Source organism: Onychomys torridus, chromosome 11 (genome assembly GCF_903995425.1).
Source record: "Onychomys torridus chromosome 11, mOncTor1.1, whole genome shotgun sequence".
NCBI classification, from domain to species: Eukaryota; Metazoa; Chordata; class Mammalia; order Rodentia; family Cricetidae; genus Onychomys; species Onychomys torridus.
Window position 1 is genome coordinate 17,308,482 of NC_050453.1, and position 15,112 is coordinate 17,323,593.

Below are 15,112 nucleotides of genomic sequence, written 5' to 3' on the forward strand. Positions count from 1 at the left end.
AAGAACAAAATGTTGGTGTTTTGTTTTGGCTTTTGTTTTGGCTTACAGTTCTAGAGAAGTAGGAGTCTATTGTGGCAAGAAGGTATAGCAATGGACAGCGGAAGCAGGAAGCTAAGAGATCACATCCCCGACTACAGACATGAAGCAGAAAGAGCAAATGGAAAGTGGGGTGAGACCATGAACTCTCAAAGGCCACCCTCAGTGACATACTTACTCAAGCAAGGTTGTACCATCTCCCCAAACCATCCCACCAGCTGGGGGTCCAGTGCTCAAACAGAGCTAATGGAAGGCATTTCTCATTCAAACTACCGTACCTTGTATTTGGAAACCTACCTCTCCTTGATGCCTGTTCATATCTCTTCAACTGCTCCAACCAATAATCTAGCTCAGCCTGAACAACTGCTCTTTGTCCAAGGTTCGGCCTATGCAACACTCCAATTCCTTTCTGTTAGGATTCACCATCCATTTAATGAGTCTCAAGGTGAGACCGAGTGTCCCACTACGATGCCCAAATGTCCACATGCTGTGGTTTAGGTGCTGAATGCCCCGCAGAGGCCAGGGCTCAAACTCAGGCTGTGAGGCTTGGCAGCAGGCACCTCCACCCACTGAACCATTTTGTGGGCTCAGTTTTAATTGAAAGGTGGTAAGTGAACTCATTCTGTGCTGTGGAAGAAAGGCACCTCTCCTGTTTGTCACCATTTTCTGATCATTTTCTCTGTGGCATTTCAATGTCTATTACTATATACAGATAGTCGATGTAAGGATTATGTCCCTAATTATGTCACCAGCCTGTGACAGCGTCCCAGCCTAAAAAGCAGACGTGCTCTCTCTGTGTTCTCTCTTTATACACTCTCTCCTTCTGTATTCCTCCCCCTCCGTGTGGTCTCTGTCTCTCTCTCTCTGTCTCTCTGTCTCTCTGTCTCTCTCTCTCTCTCTCTGTCTCTGTCTCTCTCTCTGAGCAGCACTGAGCACTGATGCTGAACCTAAGCTTGCATCAGTTTATGTCTGGAGCTATCCTTTGACGCTGTCCTTGAACTCTGCTCCTGGGAGGGGCTTGTCAATTTGGAGCGAAAATGGAATTCGGAAGAGGAGCAAGTCTTTTAAAAACCTAACAGGCCAGTGGGCAGGCGTTACCCAATCCTAATTTCAGGGCTTGAATGAGGCAGGAGGATCAGGAGTTCAAGGCCGGCTTGTCTATATGAGACCTTGTCACAGTAAGTTAATGCATGTACAGGGATCAGGGAGATAGCACGCTCAATAAAATACTCTGTGTGTTTATAATCCCAGTGCTAGGAGGCAGAGCCAGCTAGATCTTCGGGCTTCCTCACTAGTCAAATTTGATGAACCCTAAATCTCAATGAGGTTTTGTCTCAAAAACCAGGGTGGATGTGCTGGCTATCTTCATGTCAACTTGACGCAAACTATAGCCATCTGCGAGGAGGGACCCTCGATTTGAAAAAAACGCCTTCAGGTGATCTGGCTGTAAGCAGACAAGCCTGTAAGGCCTTGGCTTAATTAGTGATTGATGGGGAGGGTGTTGGAATTCCTGGACATTCCCCCAGCTACATGACGGCACATGCGCAGTCCAGGAGCCAGGCAAGATGTTTGTTCATTCCAGGGCTTTACATCCTACATAATCTGAGCGCTGTGTGATCATGTAATCTATGCGCATGTGTGGTGTAGCTACATAAGCCCATATGCTCATGTGTGGGGAAATCCATAAATATCGGGTCACAGACCCCTCACCACTTCCTCTCTCTCTCTGCACCATTTCTCATAGGCCTAAGCACTGCCCCCTGTTCTCTTTCCCCTAATAAACTCTTGGAGTGGGTTTTGTTGGGCCTCCTGGCTTTTCTTGCACAGTAAACAGCGCCACTTAATGAATAACACAGCGCCACATAATAATAACTAACAGAGGACCCAGCCCATTGTGGGTGGTGCCATCTCTGGGCTGGTGGTCCTGGGTTCTATAAACAGCAGGCATGATGCCCAAGCCAGTGAGCAGCACCCCTCCATGGCTTCTGCATCAGCTCCTGCCTCCAGGTTCCAGCCCTGCTTGAGTTCCTGCCCTGACTTCCTTCAGTGATGACCTGGAAGTGTAAGCCAAACAAATCTTTTCCCTCTCAGGTTGTTTGTGGTCATGCTGCTTCATCACAGCAACAGCAACCCTAACTAAGACGGTCGGGGACAGGGAAATGGCTCAGCAGGCAAAGGTCTGCCAAGCAAGATGGCCTGAATTCAGTCCCTGGAACCCACAGGGTAGAAAAGACTGACTCCTACAAGTTATCCTCTGACCTCCACCTACACAGAGTGTCCAGCACATACCCCCCCACACACACACACAAAATAGACGTTGATTAAATACAAACATTTTTAGTAACTCAAAAATACCAAAGTTGTAGGAAGCACCACCTAGAGTAAGCATTGGAGAAACCATAAGTGTTAAGCACACAAACCTGCTTTCTTCCAAGGAAGCAAGAATGACACCTGGTCACACAGACTCCTGGAGGGAAAGTTGGCCAAACAACCTGGTGATCCTTTGCTGTTCTATTAGGAGCCAGCCTCCACCTGAATTTCCCCCAAATCCTGGGAATTGCTTAGGCCCTTAGGCTTTGTGTCTCAGGGAATAAAACCCATCCTTAGGCTAATTATGGTGGCTCATGCCTTTAATCCCATCACTCAGGAGGCAGAGACAGGCAGATCCCTGTGAGTTCAAGGCCAGCCTGGGCTACAAAAAGTTCCAGGACAGCCAAGGGCTACACCAAGAAACCCTTTGTCTCCAAAAACAAAAACAAAACAGACAACTATAAACCTCATCCTTACAAAAGAAGCCCTGTGCTTTACTTCCCCCATCAATAGAACCCACCCTCTGCTCTTTACCAATTCTTTCTCTCCAGGTGGTGCCCAGAGCACGGAACTCATTACCATGATGAAGGTCTCAGGTGCTTTGCAAGGGAATTTGGATGCAGCCACTCTGAAGCTTTGTTATGAGAATGGTCCTGGGGAGACCTTTCCTCAAAAGTTTTTACTGTGTTTAGATATGTAAGAACACCAAACTTCAGGGATCAGACCCTCTGGGAGTTTTGATCCAGTCTGACTGACCTCCTACTCTGGCTGTACTAAGTTTCCATTCTCACCTCCTCTTCACAGTTTGTTTCCCTTCTGAGTGTGATTTGTGTGGGGTGTGTGTGTGTGTGTGTGTGTGTGTGTGTGTGTGTGTGTGTGTTTTGATACAGGGTTTCTCTGTGTAGTTTTGATGCCTGCCCTGGAACTCACTCTGTAAACCAGGCTGGCCTTGAACTCACAGAGATCCGCCTGCCTCTGCCTCCCAAGTGCTGGGATTAAAGGCATGCGCCACCACCGCCCAGCTGGCTCTGATTCTTACAGGGATGTCCCAACACAAAGTGACAACAACTGAGGAAGGCCACACATGTACACATACTCTCACATATACATACATGTGCCTCAACACACACCCAACACATACACATTAATTAATTAAATAAAATGAAATAAAGTCCATCCAACTAAAATGTCAGCAGAGAAATGGGGTCCTGTATTGGTGAAATTATTAAGGCCACTCCACATAGTAAAAGGGAGGTTTATTTTGTGGGGTAGCTTAAAAATGAAGTGATAGGTCTGGGAAAGGTATGGCTCAGTCTGGCGGTGTTCTCTGGAGAACTCTGCTGGGTCTACTTCCAGCATCCAGGGTCCTGGAACCAAGAGAGGCCTCTCCTCTTGATCCTGGGTCTTCATCGTCCTCTCTCAGGCATGCCTTGTAGGCGTGACCACTACCGAAGCCTCAATGGGGGTTGGAACTTCCAGGCCAAGGCTGGAATGGCCACTCACTACAGTCCTGGCCACACTAGACATCTTCTTTAATTTACCTTTATTGAGACCCTAGAAGACAGCATGCCTCATTCCAGGGACTCAGACGTAATTAAGGGTCCTTGATCTCAAGCAAATTACAGAGCTACAAAAACACTCAACAGAGGCAAAGAACGCAAGGCCACTTCTCAGGTCTCAGGGCTCTGGGCTGATTTCCCAGAGATGGTATCTGAGCAGAGGTTGTCAAGGTAAGTCAATACTTTTCTAGGCGCAAAGTGAAGGAAGAAAGCCTTCCAGAGAAAGGGAAAGGTACTGTAACGGACCGAGTATGGGGAACAGGGAGAGGTCACACTTCTTTTTTTTTTTTTTAAGATTTATTTATTTATTATGTATACAGCATGTATGACTGCAGGCCAGAAGAGGGCACCAGATCTCATTACAGATGGTTGTGAGCCACCATGTGGTTGCTGGGAATTGAACTCAGGACCTCTGGAAGAGCAGCCAGTGCTCTTAACCTCTGAGCCATCTCTCCAGCCCCGAGGTCACACTTTCGTCAGATGGAGACTGTATGGGTCTTGTTGGAAATGTTCATCCTTAATAAGCCACATGTCTCAAACTGGACTTTTTCTTCTGTCTCTTGCCCACTGGATATATGCTGTCCAATATGGAGGCTGGTGGCCACACCTGGCTGTGGAGTTCTTGAGATGGATTTGACTGGGCTAGAGAGATGGCTCTCTGGTTAAGAGCCACTGAATCATCTAGCCCTGAAAGGGAAAAATCAGTAGCCCTCTTTTTTTCTTTTCTTTTCTTTTTTTTTCTTTTTTTTTTTTTTTTTTTTTTGGTTTTTCGAGACAGGGTTTCTCTGTAGCTTTGGAGCCTGTCCTGGAACTCACTTTTAGCCCAGGCTGGCCTCAAACTCACAGAGATCCGCCTGCCTCTGCCTCCCAAGTGCTGGGATTAAAGGTGTGTGCCACCACCGCCTGGCAACCAGTAGCCCTCTTGAGAGACGCTCCCTCCCAACTCCTCTAAAGGTATTTGCTGACCAGCAGTTTTAGAACTGACCAGAAGTTGAACTCATGGGAAGATAAGACTGGAACAATAAATCTATATATCCTGGACTTGGTAAAATAGGATATGGGGAGTAATGGGCTCAACTGATCAGAAGTTGAACTCAGGGGAGAGTAGGACCGGAACAATAAATCTGAATGTATATATATCCTGGTTTCAACAAAAGTAGGACATAGGGAGTAAAAAATTTACGTCTCTGTAGATACCCTGGATCCTGTCAGCCATTAGTACCTTCATGCTTACATTTCAGCCTGTAACTTCAAAGAACTACCTTACTCCAGCCCCCTCATCCAATCCCAAGATATGTAACCCTCTACACATAAACCTTTCCTATATAAACCCCTTAAAGTGAGTGCTCAGGGGTGTCCTCCTTCACTTGCTGTGTCCAGTGTTGCACACAGACAAAGCCTCAGGCTTGTTTTGTTACTAATAAACCCCTGTGTGCTTGCATCGGATATTGGCTCTGTGGTGGTCTTGCTCAGGGGTCTTGCGATGTGGGCACAACAGTCCCAAAGATGTTCCTAACATTTGTTTCACCGGTGTGTTTTTCCCTTTTTAAAATGTGACACACACAACCAAGCCAGGTACTGGTGCCACATGCTTTTAATCCCAGCACTTGGGAAGCAGAGGCAGGTGGATCTCTGTGAGTTCAGGACTAGCCTGGTCTACAGAGCAAGTTCCAGGACAGCCAGGGCTACCCAGAGAAACCCTGTCTTGGAAACCCCCCTCACCTAAAGAAAAGTGACAACCAGAACATTCAAAAGGACCCCATTGTGGCCTCATCTCACAGTTCTGAATACTTACCTGTAGTAGAGTATTTTAAGGTGTGTTACTGTGCCTGTCTGAAACACCGGATGGTTTCATAAAGAACTGGCTATTAGCAAGGCAGGAGAAAGGACAGGCAGGGTTGGCAGGCAGAGAGTATATACAGAAGGAGAAAACTAGAAGGAGAAAGCTAAGATCTAGGAACCAGAGAAGGAGGAAGACTCCAGGGGCCAGCCACCCAGCTACACAAGCAACAAGCCATGGAGTAAGAGTCAGATTTAAAGAAGTTAGAGAAAAGGAGAATCCCAGAGGTAAAAGGTAGATGGGATAATTTGAGTTAAGGAGAGCTGGCTAGAAACTAAGCCAAGCTAAGTCTAGGCATTCATAAGTAAGAATAAGCCCATGTGAAAAAACTCTAACAATACTTGCCATTTCATGCCCTGGGCCTGGGATGGCTCCCTGGCTCCCTTCTTGTCCCAGGTGTCTTTCTTTGGTCAACCCATCCACCACAAGGTTAGTCCTCTCAAAATGCTAGCTTTACCAAACTAGAAAGCAAGCTCCCAAGTCACTGCCCCCACCCCCCAGTCCTAGGATGGCATCACCTCCTGCATTTCCCTCAACTCCACCTTCTTAGGTCTCCTCCACCTTCTCCGGCTCTCCCTTTCAGCCTGCTGAGATGAGCATGCATTCCCTTCTCCCAGGCCAAAATCTCAATTCCATCATAGATTTTTTTTAAAATCTAAATATATAAAAATTCAGATTTATTATGAAAATGTCTAATTTGCAAAATGGTAATACATTTTATGAGAGTGCATACATAATATTCATTAACTCCCTTTTCCCCTATAACTTAACTTTTCTTTTAATCTGGGCAGCAAGGATCCCAAATAAGAGAATATATTTTCAGCTTCCCTTGCACCTGGGGTGGATAATGAAACATAGGGGAAGGAAGTTGTATGCAATATTGTGCTGGTCTGAATGAGAACGGCACCCATGGGCTCATATGTTTGAATGCTTGGTCACCAGTTGGTGGACCTGTTTGGGAAGGATTAGGAGGTGTGGCTTTGTTGGAGAAAGTGTGTCACTGTGATTGGGCTTTGAGATGCCAAAAATCCACACCAGGACTAGTTAGTCTCTGTTCTCTGCCTCCAGCTTTCAGGTAAGATGTGAGCTCTCACCTACTGCTGCAGCACTGTGGCTTCCTGCCTGCTGCCACACTCCTCAACATGATGGTCACAGACTCACCGTCTGAAACTGTAAGCCAGCCCCCAATTAAATGCTTCCTTCTATAAGCCTTGGTCATGTCTCCTCACAGCGCTAGAACAGTGGCTAAGATGGATGTCTAGGAGAACCAGATTTAAAGTTAGCGTTAAGCCTCAGCAGTCAAGAGAACTCACCTGCTTTCAACAGGTCCCTTCTCCTCACTTCCTGGTCTGTTTACTAACTTAACTAGCTGAGGCTCTGCCCTGGTCAATATCCCTAGCATTACATCTCTTTTTTTCAGTCTTAGGAAAAGATAACTGCCATAAAAGCACACAGAGAGCTGGTGAGATGGACCCACATGATGGACAGAGAGAACCGATTCCCTCAAGCTGTCCTCTGACCTCCACGCGCACACACACACACACACAAATATAAGTAAATAGATGTAAATTTTATATATGAAGAATACACCATAGAGTGCTATAAAATGCTGCTATTAAGGGTTTTGGTTTTTTTGTTTTTTGTTTTTTTTTTTTTCTGTTTATAAAACATGGGGTCTCACTGTTGTCCAAGCTGGACCTGAACTCTTAAATTTTTTTAAAATATTGTGTGCGTGTGTGTCTGTGTGTTGCATGCACAAGAGAATGTATGCCTTCCTGTGGAGGTCAGAGGTCAGTTCTCTCCTTCTCCATGTGGTCCCCAGGAATCAAACTCAGGTTATTAGGCTCTTTGGCAAGCACCGTTATCTGACGATCCACTTTGCCAGTGCATGAGCCCAAACTCTGACTGGCTAAGGGACAGGTGCACACCAGTATACCACACTGAGGTCTGTTTCCTGTTTGAAAGTTCCCTTTCACTGAACCTAGTGGTCCATGCCTATGGTTTTGTCTCTTCCAGAAGCTGAGGCAGTAAAGCGCCAAGTCATGGCCAGCCTGGAACATCTGAGTCTTCATTGTATAACACTTAAATCTAAGAATGATCACCGCTTGGGGCCAATGGGACAGATGGTTCAGAGGGTAAAGGCTCTTGCTTCAAAAGCCTAGCAACCCAAGTTCAATCTCCAGAACCCACAGAGGGAGAATCAACTACCAAAAGTGCCCTCTGACCTCTACACCCTTGCCAAAGCATATGTGAGTGCACACACACACACACACACACACACATATGCGCGCGCGCGCCATACACACACATATGCACATGCCACACACACACATATGCACATGACACACACATGTGCGCACACACACACACATATGCACACACTAAAATAAAGCAAAACCAAATTTATTTATTTATTTATTTTCCTGAGACAGGGTTTCTCTGTGTAGCTTTGTGCCTTTCCTAGAACTCACTTTGGAGACCAGGCTGGCCTTGAACTCACAGAGATCTGCCTGCCTCTGCCTCCCGAGTGCGGGATTAAAGGCATGCACCACCTCTGCCCAGCCATTTTTCTTTTCTTTTTTTTTTTTTTAGAAAAAATCTTTGCTATGGAGTTCTGCCTGGTCTGGTACTTGATATGTACTCCAGGCTAGCCTCAAACTCACACCAATCCTCCTGTCTCAGCCTCCTATATGCTGGGATTTCAAGTGTAAGATATTATATCCAACCTTTCCATATAATCTTTGATTTGTTTCTATTTGTAATCTTGGTCCCAGTTAAGAAGGCTAAGGAGATGGCTCAGTGGTTAAGAGCACTGGCTGCCTCTTCAGAGGATTGGGATCCAATGCCCTCTTCTGGCCTCCTTAGGTACTGCAGACATGAGGTGCACAGACATACACACATACAAAACACACAATAAATGTTCATAACTATTCCCTTCACCTCCCATAATAAAAGCCTGCTGGGGGATGTTACCAAGAGGCACTAGTGAAGGCTGTTCTCTGAGGACCAGTTAAGAAGCCCAAGTGATAGAAGCAGTCATTAGTGAACTGAAGGCCTGATAAGCCAAGGAGGGAGAGTCCATCATGAAATTTGTGCAAGAGGCAAAACCATAGAAACAGGAAGTAGACAAGTAGTTCCTAGGGGCTTGAGGGAGGGGCGAATGAGAATTGACAGCTTATGGATATCAAATTTGTCTGGGGATGATTGAAGTATTCTGGAATTAGGGTCAGCAAGATGGCTGAGCAGGTAAAGGAGGCTTAACACTATACTTGACAACCTGAGTTTGAGCCCAGGGCCCTCCATGGTGGAAAGAGAGAATCCACTCTGTAGTTGGAAGTTTTCCTGTGTCCTGGCTGGCTACACCACTCCCACAAGTTGTCATCTGACTTTCCCTGGTGCATGAGCATACATACACACAAACACAGAGACAGAGCAAGACAGAGAGAGAGAAATTATCTCTTTTTAAACTAAAGGACAAGAAAGATGGCTAGTGGGTAAAGTACATGAGGCTGATGGCCTAAGTTCAATCCCTGTGACCCGCATAAAGGTGGAAGGAGAGAAGTGATTCCTCAAAATGGCCCTCTAACCTCACACACACACACCATAGCATGTATATGCCCCACATACACATCAGACATACAACAATTAAATAACTAAAATCAAACTATTCCAGATTTAGGTAACACTGAGTTTAAGGCCAGCCTATGTTATAAGAGATACTAACATAAAAATTTTTAATTTTATGCCAGGCTATGGTGGCACATGCCCTTAATCCCAGCACTCAAAAGGCAAAGGCAGGCAGATCTCTGTAAGTTCAAGGCCAGCCTGGGCTACAGAGTGAGATCCAGCATAACCAGGTCTACACGGAGAAACTCTGTCTTGAAAAAATATAATAAAATTCATTATATTATGTGTGTGTAATACGTGTAATACACACACACACAAAGATTGTTAAATAACAATTGAGCAGTGTAGATAATTAAGCATTAAGTTGACTCGTGCAACTCAAAAAAATGATTTAGATTCCAAAACTGGGAGCTGGAAAGGTGGCTCAGTGGTTAAGAGCACTGGCTGCTCTTCCAGAGGACCCAGGTTTGATTCCCATCACCCACATGACAGTTTACAACCAACCATCTGTAATTACAGTCCCAGTGGGTCCAATGCCATCTTCTGGTCTCTTTGGGCACCTGGCACAAATGAGGTACACAGACATACTTGCAGGCAAACAAACAAAAAATCCTCATATGCATTTAAAAAATTAACAAATAGATTCCAGAGAAAGGGGCTCCGGAGTGGAGGCAGAGCTGTCAAGTTCAATGACTCCAATAGGAGAGAAAGGATTCTAGAGCAGGATGAGCATTTTGTCCCAGGGCCACAGTGATAAAGTTCACGTTGCAGAGTGGGGTGGTCCACAGGCAAATGCAGAGCTGGGGACTCAGGATTCAGCAGAGCCTTTGTGGGTGTTAGTCATGTTCTTTCTGATTGAGGTTTAACAATGAGGCAGGCTGGGCCTGAGTTTATCTCTGTCATCTCCTGTCAGCTCCTTGGAGATTTCCCAGCTGGAAGCCTTAAGTTAGTGAAAGGACAACTCCACAGTCTCCATCATCACCACATCCCAGATCTCAACAGGTTCTGTCTCCTTCAGGGGCTCAACACAAGCTCAACAGGGCCAGGATGAGGCTCAGTGTCTGAGTACCTGCTTAGCATGCACAAGACTCTGGGTTCCATCCCCAGCACCAATTAAACACACACACTACACACACACACACACACACACACACACACACACACATACATTCACCAAACACATACATTCACCAAACACACACACACACACACACACACACACATACATTCACCAAACACAACACACCAACACACACACACACACACACACATGGATGTAGACAGTTGTCAGTGTGGCTGAGTGGCCAATAATGTGAGAGGCCACAGAATAGAATGGAGTCCAAGCCTTCTTCCCTTTAAAAAATGTTTTTTAATATTTTATGTGTGAGTGCCTGGGTGTATGTATACACACATGTGTGTATGTGCCCTTGGAGGCTAGAAGAGGGCATTAGGTCCCTTGGAACTGGAATTACAGGCAATTGTGAGCTGCTGCTTCTTCTTCTTCTTCTTCTTCTTCTTCTTCTTCTTCTTTTTTTTTTTTTTTTGAGACAGGGTTTCTCTGTGTAATTTGAGCCTTTCCTAGAACTCACTTTGTAGACCAAGCTGGCCTCAAACTCACAGAGATCCCCTGGCTCTGCCTCCCGAGTGCTGGGATTATAGGCATGTGCCACCACCGTCCGGCTTAATTGTGAGCTTCTTAATGTGGGCACTAAAAACCAAACCCTGGTCCTCTGCAAGAGCAGCAAGTGCTCTTAACTGCTGAGCCATCTCCTCTCCATGCCCCCAGTTGCCCCCACAACCTGCCCTTCCAAGTCCCGACTCTGCAACGTGCCAACTGTATCATCTTGAAGCCGTTTCCTATCTCAATGTTTTCATCTCTGAGATGGGACTCATGGGAGTATCCTCCTCACAAGATACCTGTGGCAAATAGAGTGGACAGACCGTTCTATCATCTATTAAGATACATTTATGCTGCTGTTATCAAGGATAGAAATTCTGTGCGTGGGGCTATAGCTCAACAGTAGAACCCTTGTCTAGTTTCTGGGAGGTCCTGGCAGTGATCCTCAGTGTACTTGAGCATACCTGTGTACAGCACACATATGTGCTTGAGTACACACACACACACACACACACACACACACACACACACACACACTGAGCATAGGAAAAACAAAAAAATGGTGTAGGAACTCCAGAGCCAATTCTGTTTGAGGCAAAACTCTGCTGTTTATCGGGTGAGCCTCAGTCCTCCCACTTGTAAAGCGGGTGCTCTAAAGACAGCCTCAATTCCACGGGCTGTTGAAAGAATCAAGTGTGCTGACTGGGTGAAAAGCCCCCAGCACAGGCTGTGATGAGCCTGACAATATGAAATCAGACTGTGCCGTTCGCTTAGTCACGGGGCTCTTCCTCTAACTCTTCTGCTGCAGCTGGCAGGTGGCTAACACACTTCTGAATTAGGCAAGACTATATTTATGGACTTGGTGTAGCTCTGCCGCAGTCAGTTCCTCTCTGGCTTCCTTCTAAGGCGTTCTGCACTTTAAAATAAATGTTATACACGTTGGCAATTTTCAAGCAATATAAAATCAGAGGCATGATCATAGTGCCTCCCTTCCCCGGAGCTCATCACTCTGCTTCAGTCATGGTCAGTTGGAAGCAGATGGGACTCCAGCATGCCATACCTGTTCTATGCTCCCACCCTAGCCAGGTTATTTTGAAAAGAACTCAGATATAATTTCATCTATGATATTTCAGCTTTTATCTTAACTTATCAGAAACGTATAGCCTGGTACGGTGGAGAGTGCCAGTAATCCCAACACTCCGGAGCTGATAGCAGAAAGATCAAGACTTCAAGGCATTCCTCTGCTATATAAGTTCAAGGCCACCCTGGGGTACATTCTGTCCTTTAAAACACAAAACAACTTGTATGCATATGTATCATTGGAGGTCCTATGCAGTGTGATAGGCCCCTACTACTGAGCTGCAAACCCTAACCTCATGAGGGTTTGCAAATAAAAAAATTTCCTTATTTATTTTTTTAGATGTCTTTATTTTGTGACTGGTTTTTTTTTTTTTTTTTCATGACTATATGTATGCGCACCACATTTGTGTCTGGTGCTCCCAGAGGTCAGAAAAGGGTATTGGATCCCCTAGAACTGGAGTTACAGATGGTTGTGAGCTGCCATATGGGTGCTGGAATCAAACCTGGGTCCTTTGGAAGAGCAGCCAGTGCTCTAAACTGCTGAGCCATCTCTCCAGCCCTAGGAATATTTTTTTTAATATTACCACATCATATTAACATCTATAGAATAAGATTGTGGCTATTGTTTAATATCATTAACTTGATAGCAATTGTCCAATTTTCTTTCTCATGTTAGTTCTTATTACATTTAATTAATTTATTATTTTTTTTTGTGTGTGTGTGGGCATGCATTGGCATGGTGCATGCATGTAAAGGTCAGAAGACAACTTTTGGGAGTTGATTTTTCTCCTTTTACCATGGGATCAGGTGAGTAATTCAAATTGACAGGTTTATGCAGTAATTGCTTTTATCATCTGAGCCATCTTGTTGGCCCATGCAATGTGTGTGTGTGTGTGTGTGTGTGTGTGTGTGTGTGTGTGTGTATGTATGTGTGTATGTGGGGGGGGGAAGTGTGGGGGGGGGAGTGTATGTGGGGTGGGTTGAAGCCCAGCTCAGTGGCATAGCACTCTGCCTAACATGTGAAGCCCCATCACTACAAAAATAAATAAATAAATCCATTAACTAATACAAAGTAAAAGCATGATCAAGGTCCAAACAGTCATATGATGTCTCTCTGGTTTCTTATACTCTGTAGATTCATGACTTTTTCCTCTTTGAACCTATTGCCAAAGAACCCAAGTAGTTTTTGTTTTGTTGCTTTTCTGTCAAGTTTACTACATCTTAAATTTTGTTGAGCCCTGAAATATTATATTGTCAAGACTTCTGGGGCTCTATCTGAAGGACACAGGAGTTATGGCTGAAAGGAGAGCATCCTGGGCATCAAATAAATGAATAAAATAACAACTGCTGCATATTGAGATGCATCGAGTATATGATTCTCATAAGCCTTCAGAAATAAACCCCTTGGTCACCTCTAGAGAATGCTGGGGATACAACTAACTCTTCATTCCAAAAATAAAACATGGAGCATCTATTCAGTGTGTCCTGGATGCTCCATAACTCAGGGTAACCAAACGATCAATCAGGAAAGATCCTGCTCATTAAAGAGGAGGAAATGATAAGACTACAGTTTTGCCACTCAACACCTAATGAAATAAATTCCTAATCAAAGCCGGGTGGTGGTGGCACAGGAGGCAGAGCCAGGCCGATCTCTGTGAGTTCGAGACCAGCCTGATCTACAAAGCGAGATCCAGGACAGGCACCAAAACTACACAGAGAAACTCTGTTTCAAACAAACAAACAAACAAACAAAATATCCTAAGCAATGATTGTCAATGACTGCTACATCCACAACCTCATAAAGAACTATACAGGTGGACAGCGCCTGAATCCATCTTGGTATCTTAGGAGGAAAAATAATACAGCCGCTTCCTTTGATGCCTTAGAAGTCTGCATCCTGTGAAATGGCTGAACTATTTAATCAGACCCCAATGAGACGGCTCAGCCAGTAAAAGCTCCTGCCACCAAGTCAGACAATCTGAGTTCAATTCCTGAGACCCAAGAGATGGAAAGAGTGAACAGACTTCTGCACGTTGTCCTCCGACAACACGTGCACCCACAGCCCATAAGAAAACGTTAAGTCCTAACTCAGAATCTAAGCTTCCACGATAAGTACCTGCTGCAAAGTAGTTTGTACTTCTCCCTCAGATGATTAAATAAAAAGGCCATTGAAAACCAACGGGCATTTGTCAAACCAGGCACTTCTGTAATGGTGGGTATGGCACACAATCCCATTAAGTAAACCCAAGCCTTCACCTTCACTGTGCTAAATCGTGGAGGAGGGGTGAGAAGCCCTCCGTGGGTAAGAAGCAGCAACTGCAGTGCAGAGTGGTCTGTGGACTTTGGGATGGGCTCGGTCATCTCCCCTCCAGACCTTCCAGACCTGTCTGTCCTTCCGGGTGCAGGGCACTGAGCCCCAGGCATAACATGCTTAGGCTGCACCGCCGCGCCTCCCCGCCCCCTCCTCCCCCAGCCCTGTATTAACTGTTCTTTTGCCTCACTCACAGTTCCTCACACTTATTTTTCTCTTTCTTCATTCATCCGTCCACTGTGCTGCTGGGGATTCCTGAGCTAGCTAAATACCCTCAGCCCCGGATGGGTGTAGCTCTTTTCCTATCCTCATCTGGAAGGTGAACCTGTCTTCCGCGCATGACCTGGCTTTCCAAGGCGGCAAGCATCTGTCCCGGAAGCAGGCATCACGAGTCCCTCCGGTGAGGCAAGCGGGGTGGAGGGGGCTGTGCCAGGCCCCCGCGCGCACGTGACGCGGCGTGGACGCGCGCCCGGAGCAGCAGCACGCTGGGCCCAGCACAGTTGTCAAGTGGGCTGGTGCCTGGCCCCGCCTGCCGCCCTGGGCTCGCGATTCCCAGGAAGTGCAAGGCGCGCACCCGCCCGCCTCACGATTCCCTGGAGCCCGTGCTTATTTATAGTCTTATCCCTGAACGCCTAGGCCTCCTAGGCTTGCTCCTGTCTTCCCTCCAGGATCCAGTTCCGTGTCCCCATAATAGGGCACACAGATCCGCACAGCACTTTAATAATAATTGC

General features: G+C 46.0%; 1 protein-coding gene across 1 annotated transcript in view; it reads right to left on the reverse strand.

The window, feature by feature from the left end:
* Efcab2 (EF-hand calcium binding domain 2) overlaps window positions 1–14,846 on the reverse strand; it is a 131,234-nt gene extending 116,388 nt beyond the window's left edge. The window contains exon 1 of the mRNA XM_036202329.1: window positions 14,725–14,846. The gene's annotated coding sequence lies outside the window, so the exon portion shown is untranslated. The remainder of the gene's footprint in view (window positions 1–14,724) is intronic.
* Window positions 14,847–15,112: the final 266 nt, after the last annotated feature.